The sequence below is a fragment of the Dicentrarchus labrax genome, unplaced genomic scaffold (assembly GCF_905237075.1).
Source record: "Dicentrarchus labrax unplaced genomic scaffold, dlabrax2021, whole genome shotgun sequence".
Lineage (NCBI taxonomy): Eukaryota > Metazoa > Chordata > Actinopteri > Moronidae > Dicentrarchus > Dicentrarchus labrax.
The window spans coordinates 29,545,147-29,560,742 of NW_026136718.1; the positions used below are offsets into that span (position 1 = coordinate 29,545,147).

General features: G+C 39.1%; 1 protein-coding gene across 16 annotated transcripts in view; it reads left to right on the forward strand.

Annotated features, from left to right (window-relative positions):
* Positions 1-897: 897 nt before the first annotated feature.
* ptprfa (protein tyrosine phosphatase receptor type Fa) overlaps positions 898-15,596 on the forward strand; it is a 283,480-nt gene continuing 268,781 nt past the window's right edge. For 10 of the 16 annotated variants that reach the window (XM_051377733.1, XM_051377737.1, XM_051377736.1 and 7 more), the window contains exon 1: positions 899-1,195. The gene's annotated coding sequence lies outside the window, so the exon portion shown is untranslated. Of the gene's footprint in view, positions 1,196-15,596 lie in introns of all 16 variants that reach the window. The other 6 variants (XM_051377735.1, XM_051377747.1, XM_051377738.1 and 3 more) reach the window with 2 other exon arrangements.

Here is a 15,596-nt window from a genome sequence, read left to right on the forward strand (position 1 = left end):
CGCCCAATGGCAGCACAGCACACATGACTCACGCTACTTTGCCCCTGATTGGCTAGTACGCATTGCCTTCATTGGTTTGGGTTGGTTAGATTGGTTAGGGTAAGAAGGGTAAGCTAATCATTGTAGGGCGGGTCATGATTTCATCATACTGGGAAAAAGATTTGTATGTGATGCTGCTGGGTCCCGATTCGGCGGTTAATAGATTTCGTGGTATTGGATCAGTACCTGGACGCGTAGTTGCCGATACCCAATCCTGCTTGTTAGGCTGTACTGGAGAAATTGATGATACTGGTATTGGCATTGGAACAAAAATTTCTATAATGATCAAGGTTTTTTCTGTTTGGAATGAATAAACACCACTCCTACAGGAAAGGTTTGCTATGTTTACAAGAAGTTATGACCTTTTCCAACAAATGTTTCACTGCAGTGTATGTGCCGTCCTTAGTCCATGTGGTCTGGGCACTTGTATGTGACTGACATAAAAAGTTCCCACATTTTTTGAAAGTTAAGATTTTTAGATTTTATATAAATTGATTATTTCAAGTATTCAGATACACTGAGTAACTCCTGATGCCTAAAACTTTCTGAATTTCAGATTTTTGGACTGAACCACTGTGAAGCAGCTGTGTTGTTCTCCTGTTATTGACCTAGCTGCCAAATGTGTTTGCGCTGTAGACTCTAAAAGCCCAGTTTGACCCATCAGAGCCATTTCCAAACAAACAAACCAACCCCCGTTCCTCTGCTGACGCCAGGTAAGGCATGAGGGAGGGGTCTGTCTCACCTGCAAACCCTAAGCATAGTTTTCCGTCAGAGCAGAGCCCGCCTCTCAGCCTCCAGCTGAAACCCAACACCTGTGACATCATGCACGTAGACACTGCTCTGGCTGGCCGGCCCCGCTCTCAGAGCTGCAGGCTTCTCATTGCTCTTCACTCCCAGGAGAGATCAGCAGCTCTGACCCGCGCTGCCAGCTGCAAGGAGCTGACCTGCATTCAGATCAATCACGCTGCTGCAGAGCTCTGAAGCCACTACCTGTGGCTGACCTTAGCGGCTGCACACCTCCCCCCAGGCTAAGACGGGAATTGTTTTATGGGCTTTGCAAGGGAATTGTTCTGTCACTTGTGAGGAACAACGCTGAAGGCTGCAAGCAGTAATTCTCCTCAGGATACTCTCCTTTTCTCCATGGAGCTCGGCACAGGTAAGCACTCGCCGTTCAGCAACTTGTGAAGTTTTAATGCTGAACAGCCACCTGCTCACATGCCTTTTGAGACTTTTTATTTTGTCATAATAACTTTGAAAGTGGCTCTCAAAATATCTATTCATGGCCTCTCTGAATATCATCCTGTAATGAGTTTAATTGTTGGATTCATGGATTGCACTTAACAACAAAAGACCCTGATGAGTAGTTTGCTACAGATGAGGGTATGTGCACTTACACACACATGCACGCTCACGCTAATAGCAAGTAAGGGAGATAGGGAGAAAGAAAAGAATGAACAAACAAGACAGAGTACACTGAAGACCTCGCTTTGCCTGCAGGAGTGAAACTTTGAGACCAGAAACATGAAGAGTTCCGCTGTCCTTGTTTGATGCTTGGTGTATGAGGGCAAGCGTCTGCCATAAGAGTTCAGCTAAAACAGATTTTCACGAATAAACTCTAGCGGTAACAGTTTTAATATTTATTTTATTTGTCTTAACAAAGTTAAAGTGCTTTAGGGGATATTAACATATCCACAAATACTTAAGATGAACATTACATTAGGCCTGTGAGCAGAAAACTAGCTGATGAAGTAATAATACACTATACAAGTTAAATAAATTCATAACTCAGATTAGACCATACTCTAATGCCTGAAAATCTCAGGCAGGTTAATACAGACTAACAAAAAGGAGTATGCACACATTTCAAGGTGAAATGAGGGCTGGTGTTGCTAAACAGTTTGGACACGGCAGGGCTCCAATGTCCACTTATCTATCACACTGAGGGGACGTTTTGAGCACAATCAGACCAGTTCATTGTTTGTTTCAGGTTGATATAGTCTGCCAGATCAATATTTGAGTCTATAAAATATCAGACAATAGTGAAACATGGCCAAGGTGATGTCTTTAAATGTCCAAACCACAATTATATCTATTATGATATGATACAGAAAAACATGCCAATCCTCACATTTGAGAAGCTGGTACCAAGTTTTTTTATATTCATAAAAATAAATAAGTGAGTTAATTTTCACTTATAATTGTGATTAATTTTCTGTTGACTAACTAAAGTTCTAATGTAGTTAATTTGCCAGATAGCCCTTTACATAGCTGGTCAAGTTTTTACTTTCTGTCCCTATCCAGGAAAGCTGAGCCCAAATTATCAGACTGAACTGGAAGCAAACTTTAGAGGTAGCACAATTGCAAATCAGTGACACAGACAGATGCATATTGACTCTGGGTGGCACACATTGAGGTCTTTGTGAGCTGTAAATATTTCAGCTTCAGCATAAATTACACTTTACCTAAGGTTTCGTGACTCCACTTAAAAAAAACATTTTGTGTCCAGTCACACCAGAACTTGGTGCAGGGTAATTCAATTGCATGTCCTTGTAAAATAGGTGATTCCAGACTGCTTGTGCTCTCAGTCAGTAGTCAAACTAATAAGTTAACATAGTTAATTCAAGAGAACATCTGTCCACTCCTCTCTCATGTCTGACCAGCTATGCTGTTTTGTAGAGCAGTTAATTCTCAAGCAGAGGAAGGTTATGGAAAGTTGGACAGTTGTTAACAACACAAGACAAATTTAAAACCTTTTACAGACAGCTTGAACACCAACATACTGCAGCCACAGCAGCTGCACAGGCAACAACTCTAAAATAAGACACATTCATATCAGGGTTCCTCACTAACGGTCATATCATTTACTGGTAACCATTGTATTTACTAGGTTTTACCAGTTTCCTTTTTTAATGAGGCAGGGTTCATGGTGAAGTGACACAGGTTTATTACAAGTAGGTGGTCAGTGTTTCCACTCTACGTTAGCTCCCCACTGCTGATTTTTCTGTAGTCTCTCCGCGAACTGTAGTGTTCTTTTAAACTAGGTTTACGTAGGCAATCTGTGTCCTTCTAAAGTAAACTTTTAACCTTGTTTTGTGCTTCTTTTCTTTGTAATTAATTTGTCAAATTTGTGACTACTTGTGGGGAAAATACCATATTCCCCATTAAGATTGATTGATTGAAGGTCCAGTGTGTAGGATTTAGTGGCATCTAGCAGTGATTGCAACAGACTGAAGACCGCTCATGTCTGTATGTGACGACCTGGGAGTAAGAATTGGTTGTGTTGTGTGTAGGAGAAACTACAGTGGTTGCAAAACTTGCAGAAAATGTGACACGTCATCTACAGCCAGTGTTGAGTTCTGGGCTACAAACCATCCTAAATATTACACACTGGACATTTAAGTATATCTTGTTTGATTGATATTACTATAAATATAATAAATAGATGGATGGAGTAAAAAAAATAAAGATTTGGACAAATTAAGCTTTCCTTTACTCTGAAGAAGTTAATCCTATAAATCCTACTCTTTGCCAGATTAGTGGTGTGAACTTGGTGTCCTGTTGTTTTGGCACTTGAATGTTGATGTTCAGATCATTTTTAAAGGTTTATGTGTGAATGGAAAACTTTAAATGCATTATCTACTGTTAAATTACCCTCAGTAGTATTTTGCAGAATCAAAGAGAAAGCATTGTAAATAGACTTGTAGAGCCGTGGAAGTGGAACAAAACAAGAGGTCGGGCAGAGGAAAAGCAAATTTCCCTCTCCCACTCGGTTCATGTGGGCCAGTGTTACCCGTTGCAGGTCACCACCTCATCACTGCTTTTTTATACCCCACCACATGTTGCTTTTGACCCCAGCCTTGAGAGCTTCCCCCCTATTCCTCCTCCGTCACCCGTCCTCCTAGTGCTCAGCCGCTCTTGCTGGAATCTGAGAAAGGGCTTTGCTCACGGCAGGTTAATTGCCTCTGAGATTCCTGCACTAATGGAGCTAATCCTGCCTTTGTGCAGTCTGCGCTCCAGATTTGAGCTTGTTTGTCAGGTTATTGTGTGAGGTTGCATGTATTAATTGAATAGCATCGAGGCTCTGTGTGCTCTTGTCTTTCTGATGAATACTTCACAAGCAGCTCAGGGAGGTGTTTTCACCGGGATACAAAACCACTACTAAAGACATCCTCTGGGTAAATATATGCTTGCACACATATGCATCCTGGTGACTGACATCTGTGTGAAACCTTTTACCACAGCTGGATAGAGATCAAGCTGAAGTTGCCATTAACAGTGGTAATTCCGTTGACTTATGAAGAGAGCATTTTACTGTACTCCCTCACTCTTTGATGTAGGAATTCAAAGTCCCTTCCCTCCACCACTAGCTTCAGAAGAAGCTTGAAATTCATGGATTTTTTTACCATTTTATTTTCGTGCCTCAGTTATTTAGGGTGTCATCCATAACTGGGATCTGTGTGGAACTTAATCCATCACATGTCCCGCTCTTTGTGGACTTACATTGCAATGTCTGCAAGTTTTTTTGTTTTGTTTATTCTCTTCCTTTTCCTTATATTTTTACAGTTAATTTAAGTTCTTTAGATAATTTTAGAAATGTATGATGTAGCAATAGGAAGCGATCCATAGCTGATCATAAATTAGATATGTAAATATTGTGCTTTGAGGTTCCTTTTATTGTATCAGCCTGAAGGGATCCTCTTTTGCTGTGATATGCAGCCTTCAGAGGCCAGTTACAGGCTCCCTGCAGCATCTTGTCAGACTCTGCTGCTCATCAAGGGGCCTCTCTGATTCAGCAGCTGCAAAGAAAAACCTTAAAGGGATTGTTCAGGGTTTTGTAAAGCCTATCTGATTCATAATGAACTTGAGATTCTTTCAAAGAGCTACTGCACCCTTGTCAATTTTAGCATTATGTCAGTCAGCTCTGATGAAAACCATTTCTTGTACAATGCTTTACCAAGTCACTCTATGTTGTGGCACAAATGAGATTTATACACATACATTTATTCTCAATCAGACACCAATTACCAGCTATTGCCTCTGGTGGCACATTAGCATAAAGCAACCCAAGTGCTCAGTCACATCAGAAAAGTGGCACAGCAACATGTGGTGGCTAGTTTTGTGCATGGAAACATGGATATGAAGAGGACAGCTGTTGGAATTGTGTCTCATTCAGTAGAGATTTCACCATTTGGGATTTTGCAGTTGTCTTTTCCCAGGGGTGATTCCACAAGGGGGGCCTAGGGTGCCACTGGCCACTTCTGAAATATGATCGGCCACCCCAAGTGTCACTCCATTATCCTCAGGAAGGGGGCTAAATATTGCTCCAGTTATCAAAGTAAGTTATCAAAGGGATCCCTTGACCTCATACCACCCCAGCACAAGTCATTGCCCCACTTGCACCACCCCAGTGCTTGTATTGTTTGGAGTGTGTCGTTCAAATTTGTGTGCCAAAAGCTACAGTGACCATGCACATTTTTTTTATTCTGATTTTGGTTCAGTTGTTTACATGGGCTGTTTATATAGGATGTCATACAGTCTGGTGTTTACATGCACCAACACATTTAATCGGAACAGAGGCGCTAAAGTAATACATTTATCCTTGCTTTCATTAAACGGGAAGTTAGTGAGGTCAGATCCACTTTTGTTGTTTTGGGATTTAACCTTGTATCTTCAAAGTGTCTTCAAAGTTTTCCAGCAGTTATACTTTTGGTTTGTGTCTGCTTCATCCATTTTATGTTTGAATAAGTCTTGGTCTACGTTTATGGCTCTTTATCCAGATTTGTATATCATATTATATTATATCATGTTATATAATATTATTATAAGATCCCGTCTGTAACCTTTATCATACAGACAGTACGGTATCTGTCCATATAAACAAACATATCACCACCTTGGATCTTACTGTATTTTCTGAGGCCTTTATACGGAGCATGTTATTCAGTTTGAGCTTTTAAACCGATTACAATCAGAATATTAGTCTCCATGTAAACAAAGCTAAAGTCGAACTCTAGGGAAAAGGTTGAAACAAATCACAGCAATTCCGTTGATATACATTAAGTTTGGTCCCAGATTTCAGCCCATTATTTACATTTAGCTTCACACATAACTTTTATAACAAGTTTTTACACTGTATGGATTAAACAAACAACATAATAATCTTTAATTACTGAGTTTTAGAGGTATTGGTAGGTAGATTTTATTACTTTTGGTCAGAGGCAGAGAAGCTCCCTCCTGCTTTCAGTCTTTATGCTAAGCTAAGCTAACTAGTTGATGGTCCTAGCCTTATACAGACATGAGAGTGGTCTTGATCTTCTAATGCAACTTTCTCTAACCTCAACCTTACTGTAGTTGCCAGGAGTTTCAACCCAATATCACGGCAATGCTTGTAATACACACAACAGGTCCACCCTAGCAGTGTCACATTTGTCTTACCAAGGCGTGGCAGTTTTCAACACATGCTCATTGCACAGTCAAGTTAGCAAAAATAAAGCAACATCGGACCTGAGAAGTCAAGGCTATCTTTTCACATGGTACACGAACAGCAGACTCCTGGGTTAACGTTCTGTGTTTGTCTGAGCTATCCATCAACCCAACCACCTCCAAAATTGGACTTTATACTGCTGGTACTGCACCTTCACACATATGTACTTTTCACATCTAGGCAAAGCAAAACGTGACACTGACATGGTATCCTCTAGTGGATCTGTGGGCCTATTTCACACTTTGGTGAGACTGGGCTGAGTTTTGCAAAATTCTTCAGTATCAGGTTTTTGTCTGGCAATAGGGTTGGAAATTTTGCCAAAAACTAATACTGGTGTGACCGAGCCTGGATGATGAATGAGACAAGACACTCTTTTTAAAGCCCTCCAATGTAACATTGTTGAACCAGTGAGCGGAGGTATGACAGTGCACACAACACTGCCTGTGTGTGAAGTCATCAGCACAGGATGAGCCCCGACATGCCTGCTGAATGCAGGGGGGGTCCACCTGACTGGCTGTTATGACAGGAGTTATGGTCTAAGACAACCACTCTTTGCCTTCATTTTACTAAGCCAGGCTGAATAGGACAATAAAATTGAAAGCAGGGGAGGGCTGGGATACTTTGAATATGTGTCATCAGTCATACATACACGAAGGGGGATATTTATTATCAGCCGGAGCTGAGGGGCCGCCCTCATCCCAGCCAGCCTGTCTGTCTACAGATGCATTAGTATGCTGATGGCTGATGCAGAGGGAGATGATGAGTGACTCAGTGATACTGCTGGCTACGGGCAGATATTTGTGCCGGCAGGTATTGAATTTGAATTCCATAAACTTGAAATTGTGTTCCATAATATGAAACGTGTTCTAAACATACAATTTGATAAAACTGAATTTGTTTTCCACATACAAGACTTGTTTTTAAAATTAAAATGTATGTACTGAAAAAACAGCATATTACCTTACGTTAAGCTGTTGAATCTGTCTGTGTGTCAGAGATGGTTTATAGTTTTATGCTGCTAACTTTCATATACATGCATTTTAGTGAAACTTTTTTGTCACAAACAGTAATCAAGCCTCTCGAGATTATATAGTCTATAATCGTAGACCTAGAATGTAAGTAAAAAAGCCATGAGGTTATATTCACTGCTATTTCTTTTGGATCACCTCATAAAATTTGTTAGTATTGGACTTACCTAATAAATGCTTAAAAAACCACGCACCTGAGGTGCTCAGTGAAACCTCTAAGGGTTTCTGGCTCACTAACACAGCGTGCATCTGTAGGGAATTTTGAAAAGCCCTTTGAAAAAAACCTGCTTTGACAGACTCACAGATTATCTGTCCAGGGGATCAATATGTAGACCTCCTCACCCAGAGAACTCAAAATGGATCATGACCGGGATCATAACAAACTCAACTAAAAAAGTTTGCAACAGAGGGAGGAGTCATGTGAATAAGTAGGGGCCTTTATTTGTGTGCCTTTTCCCTTTGAGGTATTTATGCGATAAATTCCGTGGTTATAGATGTATACAGTGCCATCTATGTATATGCAAAACCAATATATTCATAAGCAAGTGGCATATTGATGAAATCTGAAACTGTAGGCTACATGAGATAATCTAGAATCCAAAAAATGTAAACGGTCAGCTTCAGGTGGTAGTTACTGCAAAACTGATTCTTCATTGTATATTGAAAATATGGTATGGTACACCGGCTGCACAGCGGCTCAGAGGAAAGTGCTCCAGAGGGTCATCAACATCGCTCAAAAGATTGTTGGCTGCCCTCTCCCCACACTGGAAGAACTACACAGTTCCCGTTGCCTCAAAAAAGCCCAGAACATCATAAAGGACACTCACCATCCTGGTCACTCCCTGTTTGAACTGTTGCCTTCAGGCAGGTACAGATCAATTAAAGCAAGGACAAATAGACTCAAACACAGTTGTTATCAAACTGCAGTAACTACCCTCAATGCTGCAAAAAATAATGTGCAATATGGAATCAATGCAAGGACAGATGGTATGCATGCCTGCAGAGGAATGTTCATACTGTTTTTATGCAATGACTGTGTGTTCATCCTTTTTTTTTATGCAATGACTGGGTGTGTACGACTGTGTGTCTCGGTATGCTGCTAATGATGTTATATGTTTCTACTTATTTTTTTAGGTAACACTTGCACTTAAATTAATTATTTATTATTTTGCATTTCTTTTTTTTCTTTTTTTTCTATTAATGATGCACTGACTGGAGAGCACTTTAGATTTCGTTGTACCTGTGACAATGACAATAAAGATCTATTCTAAAATAGCAACAGAGATAGCAATATTAGCATTAGTGATTATTTAGTATGACTGCTGTGCAAATACAAAAAGTACAAATACTTTGTTACTGCACTTAAGTATTTTTTTCCCCAGGTATCTGTACTTTATCTGAGTACTTTTTGCTCTTACCCTTTACATTTTTACACAAATATCTGTACTTTCTTCGCCTTACAGTTTCAAATCATGGTCCTTACTTTGGTTTTAATGCATTGGAATTATTCATTTTTATTTGTATTTTGCATCACGTCTTCCCAACATCAAGGCATGACAGACGTAACATGACGAAACAGACAAGAAAGGGAGACTTGACCCTGTTTGAAATTTCAGTTAGCTTTGCTCCGAAACAGCCGGTATTCATTCAGAGAAAACCAAGAGTATACTTTGAGTACATTTCGGGGCTGTACTTTTTCACTTTTATTTGAGTAAAGAATCAGTACTTCTATTTTTTTCCAGAGTATTTTTACATAAGTATCTGTACTTCTACTTGAGTAAAGAATGTGTGTAATTTTGCCACCTCTTATTATTCTTTCATGCTTCTTATTGGCTCACCTGCATTTATGAAATACTGTTCATATACTGACATCATTTTATTGTGTTTTCATAAGATTTGTGATCATTTTCATATTTAATAAGATATCCCTGAAAGAAAGAGACATCTATCACATCTCATCCTACAGTTTAAATGCTACTAAATTGATTCATATGTCAAGTCTTGTGTAATTCTTTGCAGATGGGTGCTAACACTTAGTTATCTTAGTTGTACAGTCACAAATATCCATTGTATTTATATATTAGTCTTTGAATACATTACAAACCCATCACTAGCACATAATCTGATGTTATGCAGTTTATGATGTGTTGTATAATGCATTAAAGTTTGCAGAGACCTCATTCAGCCACTTTGTATGTATAACTCAGCATCTATAAAAGCACAAACTCCATTTAAAATTCAAAATGCTGGGTATGCCACATTGATCAGCTGTGAATGAGCTCATTATGATGACATACAGAGTTAGTTATTGGAGTTATATACACTACTGTGCATTTATAAGCCTCAGCCAATATCAAGGTCAGCCTTAGCGCTTGCAGCAATCAAACTCATTTTATTAATGAAAAGCTTCTATAGTTTTATTGTTTTTTTAACTGCAATTAGAACCAACTGCAGGTTGTTGTAACCAAATTGTATTATTGATTAAATGGCTAACACAAGGCTAAGCATGATTTTAATATATTATGTATTTTGTTAAAAGAAGAAATACATACAGTATACTAAATTAATTGACGATATTAGGATGAATGTCAATAGAATATCTGTAACACACCCACATCCACTCACATTCTAGTCCTGCCATTTGGTTGCACAGTTCACCACTGTCAAACTACAGGCCTCCTCCACATCAACCCACTGGTCCAAACCCCAGCCACTGCAGTCCTCCACAGTCAGGTATTATTGATCTGTCAGCTGACACAGATTTGTCTCCAGTAGTGAAGGCGTGAGGGAATGTGACTGTCTGTCCACGCAGCCTGGAGACATGTTCATATTTAATGGTGTTTATGAACGCGGTCAGTGAGCAGCTGTCCTGTCAGGAAGTGTCACCTTTAAAGCTCCAGTCGGTCTGTGGCCTTTGGCATGGTGAGACACAATGTGGTAAAATTTGAGGAGACAACAGCTCCTGTCTTGGTGACGGACTGTGTTGCACACATTTGAATGTTGCAAAAATACTGCCAGGAAGTCCATTATTGAGATTTTAGATTTTTTTCCCCCTGCATGCAGTATTGGTTGCTTCACTGACTTGTAATTTACTATAATATACTGTATTGTTGCTGTCTAATTACACCATAATTATAGAAAATAGGGAGCTGTAATTAAAAGGCCTACCACAAAATGTAATCAGCAGCTTTTCTGCCACAGGAACATTTTGATTTTACCCTTTCTAACAGTAATACCAGCCTATCATGGTCTCAGCACAGAGGGTTTCATTTTGCCTCATTTCATTTTAAACAGCAGCTTGTCAGCTCTATTAAAAATAATGGCATTTTCTGTTTTGGAGAAAGTGTTGTGGAGATGGAACTAATGCTGATAGTTTCAGTTGATTTTTGGAAATATACAGATACTGCTCTTGACACTAGAGCATGGTTTGTGTCCTATAGGTAGGTTCAGGCTAAATCATTTTGGTTAAGATTAGGAAGAAATCATGGTTTGGGTTAAATAGTGCTTCATTTCACTGTTGACTGTTGCAATATTGAACTAAGAAGACTGTTTTTCCAAGAATTTTGAGTTAAGAAACATTATCACTATTATCATTAATAAAGCTTTAATTTTCCTGTGCAGCTATCGTAGGAAAAAAATAATAATTTATTATCAGTAAATATTTTGCTTGTGCGTTCTGTATGAACATTTTGTGACTTTGCTGGTGATAATAATACATTTTATTTGTGTAGCACCTTTAAAAACACTGAGGCCAAATAAAGGCAAGACAGAAACAATAAGAAAGAAAATGGTAGAGGGAAGACAATGATGATGAAAGATAAGGACGATAAAAGTGATAGCTATTAAAAAACAACGTAATTATATAAATTAAATTTAAAAAAAGAGAATTAAAGCCATAAAAGCAATAAAATAATTTAAATAAAATAAAATAAAAAAAGACGACATCACATAAAAGCAAGTCTATAAAAATGACTTTGAAGAAGTGATTTAAAGCTGCAGTAGGTAACTTTTATAAAAGTACATTTTATAAAAACGAGTTGTTAATCAGTTATAATATAATAATATCTTCATAACTGTAGTATGTGAGAAAGATAATTTGTCTTCAGATTCCTCATTCTAGTGCTCCTCGTAAGATTGCTCGAGCGGCGAAGGCAGGAAGGAAGGGACCTTGAAACTGCTCAGTCAGTCCAAATTTCTTTATTTCCCTTTTTCCAAGCAATGGATCAGTGCAGTGTATTTACAGTGAGGATCAGCTTGGCCCAAACTGAAGAAAACAACAAACTAAATAAAAATGAAAACAACTTAGGACAAAGGTAACTAGAAGTATCAAAAATAACCTCAACTCTGCTCAGGGCTATGCTCCTTTTAAACTGGGGCCCGCGGCAGCTAACAAACCATGTGGCCTGCTCACCAACATCCTCAAAAGTAGTCTCCCCCTGGAGAACCCTCAACTCCTGCTTATATGTGCGGTAGCTCCTCCCACCACAGGAAGCAACAATTAAGAAAACAATTAACCTTCAGCATTCATTTATCTAATACCCAATAGATACATTTTATAGTTCAACAGTAGAAAGAACTCACTACACATATCAAAAGAATAAAATAGATCCCAACTTCTCAAAATAACAAATCTCCCAAATGCCCCCTAAATCTCCCCCTCATCTATACTACACTTGGCACATTCCCCCAGGAACCTGACCATAAAAGGAGTCCACCTGGGCAGGGACTGGTTTGCCAGTTCCTGGGTCCAAATCAGAAGATGGCCAAGTGCAATCTAGAGGAGAAGTGAGAAACACACAAATTAATCAAATGGAAAACGTTAAAACCCAAATATTTTCATAGGCTTCCTTCCAGATCTAATGTAACTCAAACGCAAACATAATACAATTTCCCTTACCATGTTTTAACCCAACATCTGTACTAATTACCAAACCCCAGACACCTGTCGGCTAGATAGTATGTAAAAAGTGGCTGAGATGGACAAGCACTCTATGTTGTGTCTCATTTAAGTTACAGGTCACAGGGAATCTCCATGACACTCCTAATGGCATTTGCAAGAAACCACTGGGCCTGAATGAATACAACCAGTCAGAGCTGAGAGAGATGTAAAGACGCTTTGTTGGAAGCCCAGTGGATTCTTGCAAATGTCATTAGGAGCTCTAGGAGGAGCCAGAAAAACCTGCTTTTTTCACAGATTATCTGTCTCATGTACTGGTGTCAGGATATAGGGACAGTTTCAGCAAATATCACAAAAAATATTTTCATAAAGAGCTCACTGATTCTGCTAACCTTAATCAAGGTTGTTCCAAAGCTGAGGGGGAAGTACGGTCACCTTTAGATTTAAGTCTCGACTTTGGAACAGTCAGAAGGGCCCCACCTGAGGACCTAAGGTTGGCTTATAAGGGGCGTCTGCTATGTAGCCTGGGGCCGGACCCCGACGTGCTTTAAAAGTGAATCAGTAAAATCTTAAAAGCAATTCTAAAATGAACAGGGAGCCAGTAGAGAGAAGCCAGGATTAGGGTGATGTGATGTCATCTCTTAATACCAGTAAAAAGCCAAGCTCCTGCATTCTGTACTAGTTGGATGTGTTAAGTTAAGATAAGTTCATTATAAAAGTTTTTTCATTTTGTTGGTTAAAAAATGTTCAAGCACTGCCTCATGGTCATACTTTGACTTTTGATGACTTTTGTTGGCTTAGGGCTAAAGTGGTTTTGTTTTGTTTCTGTGGTTACAACTCTGTTATCTTCAGCCATGGAGACTATAGCGTGTAATGTGTGATTTTAATGTAATGTGCGATTTAATTACTGCATTTGGTCGTTAATAGCTGAAGTATTTGCTCCAAGTTGGGACCTGTTAAAGCTTATTGTGCTCTACAAATTGGATCATTATTGGCCCCTGCTGTATACATTTTTAAACAGTTTTCTATTACCTGGCTGTTGTCATGATGGATCCCAGTACAATATTTTTGATAGGGAGAAAAGAAGAAGAAGAAGAAGTAGATAAAACAATGGACCAAATCAAATGGTCACAGTCACAAAGACAAATAAAAAACAATAAATGAAGGTTACTCTTACATCAGTAAAACAGGATCAGCACAGGTGGCTGTGGCTCAGAGCCAGAGCGGGTCGTTCCTTAATCGGAAGGTTGTGGGTTCGATCCCTGGCTCCTGGTGCCACATTTCGAAGTATCCTTGAGCAAGATACTGAACCCCAAACTGCTCCTGATGCCGTGCGTCGGTGTATGAATGTTAGTTTCTGTTTGCCATCATCTGTGTGAAAGGGTGAGTGTGGCACGTAGTGTAAAAGCGCTTTGAGTGGTCGGAAGACGAGAAAGGCGCTATACAAGTACAGGTCCATTTACCATTACCATTACCACATCAGACCCAGGGGTTTTAAATGCTAGCTGTATTGTATGTTGTGTTTGGGGTCCTGGGTAACTCAACTAATTTGAAAAATCAAAATTTTTGAGTCATCTTTAATACCTGAACAGCATGTGTTACAACAGAGTGCGTGAAAACTAGTTAGTAAGCGATCAGAGAAGCCTAAATAGTTCATGGTTGAGACATCCAGCTTGTGCCAGTAGTATGAATGCAAAAACTGACAGTTCATCTCCATGGGGAAAAAAAATTGTAAAATGAATACCCACATTCATAGTCAAATAATAGTGTTAAATAACATCTAGTTTAAAATGAACACATTTGTAATAGGTTTGGTGGATCTGATTCCTTAGGTCATCAGAAAGGGCTACGGGGGTACTTGGTAAAAAAAAAAGGGAACCACTGCTCTATATTACAGCGCCCACCTTTACTTCAACTGTCAGTTTAGCAACAGTGCAAGCTTGTGGCTGAAGACTGTTTAGTGAGTTTGGCTCATGAATCTGCATAGATATGATATGTGATTTCAAGCTCATTATTCACATTGGGATCACTTGTCCTGCGAAGCCCCAAGCCTCACTGTCTTTCCCATAGTGTGTGCCCATGCTTTGCAGGTTTTCACAAAGGTTTAGGACTGCTGTGGTTTTGGGTCGACAGCACACTGGCCATGGAGGAAATTGGGCTGCTCTGGCAGTAATTGGCTGAGAGATGGCTTTTAGAAGGACATAAATTATTCACCCGAGCCATCTCTTTCCATCTTCAAGACACGCAGGAAATTGACTCATATTGTACTGAAAAGAAACACTTCTGTTTGTTCTTCTGAACTTGTGGTTGCACTAAAATGGTGACCATTTCATACCGCCAAATACTTTTTGCTTTTTTCCATTTTGGCAATATAATCTTTCAGGTTTTTACATTATCTAACTATCCTACATTAAAATGACAAAAATTATTTGAATGGGACACTGACTCCCTATCTTCCTGTTCTCACACTATGTAACTTTGGTGTCCGAGGTAAGTGCTTCACGGCTCTAAGTCACATACAAAACAGCTTAACAAACCTCAAAACAGGCAGGCCAACACCCAGACACGTAGACCTAAGAGGTAAGCTAATGCTAACATAGCATTATGTTGAATAGACCAGTGTGTAGGATTTAGTGGCATCTAGCGAGGAAATTACAGAATGCAACTTACTGAACACCGCTGTATTTGACGAGTTGGGAATGAGAATGGGCTATGAAGTTTGTAGAAGAAACTATGGTGGTCATGAAACTCAGAAAAACATGATATTATTGCGTTAATGTTAACATTTAAGTGTCACTGATGAAAATTAAATTGTGTAGTTGTTATTTAACCAGTTTTGTGTATGCGTGGGGGGGGCAGACCTTATTTCATCTGCATTGGGTTTTCTCTCTATGAATTAGTCAGAATTTGACTACAAAACCAGTGATTTAGGAAATAGATTTAGATCAGAGGCTGTTTCATTAGTGTAGTGAAAAAATAAATTATATTGTTATGTATCCTGGATGAATATGTTACGACCAGCTAGCAGGCCAAACCTATCATTAAAAAAAACTGAAATGTATTAAAGAATTTAACAATAATAATAGTAATGAGGTGTGGAAGTCAGTGGAGTGTGAGAATGATTAATTCAATTCAATTCAATTTTATT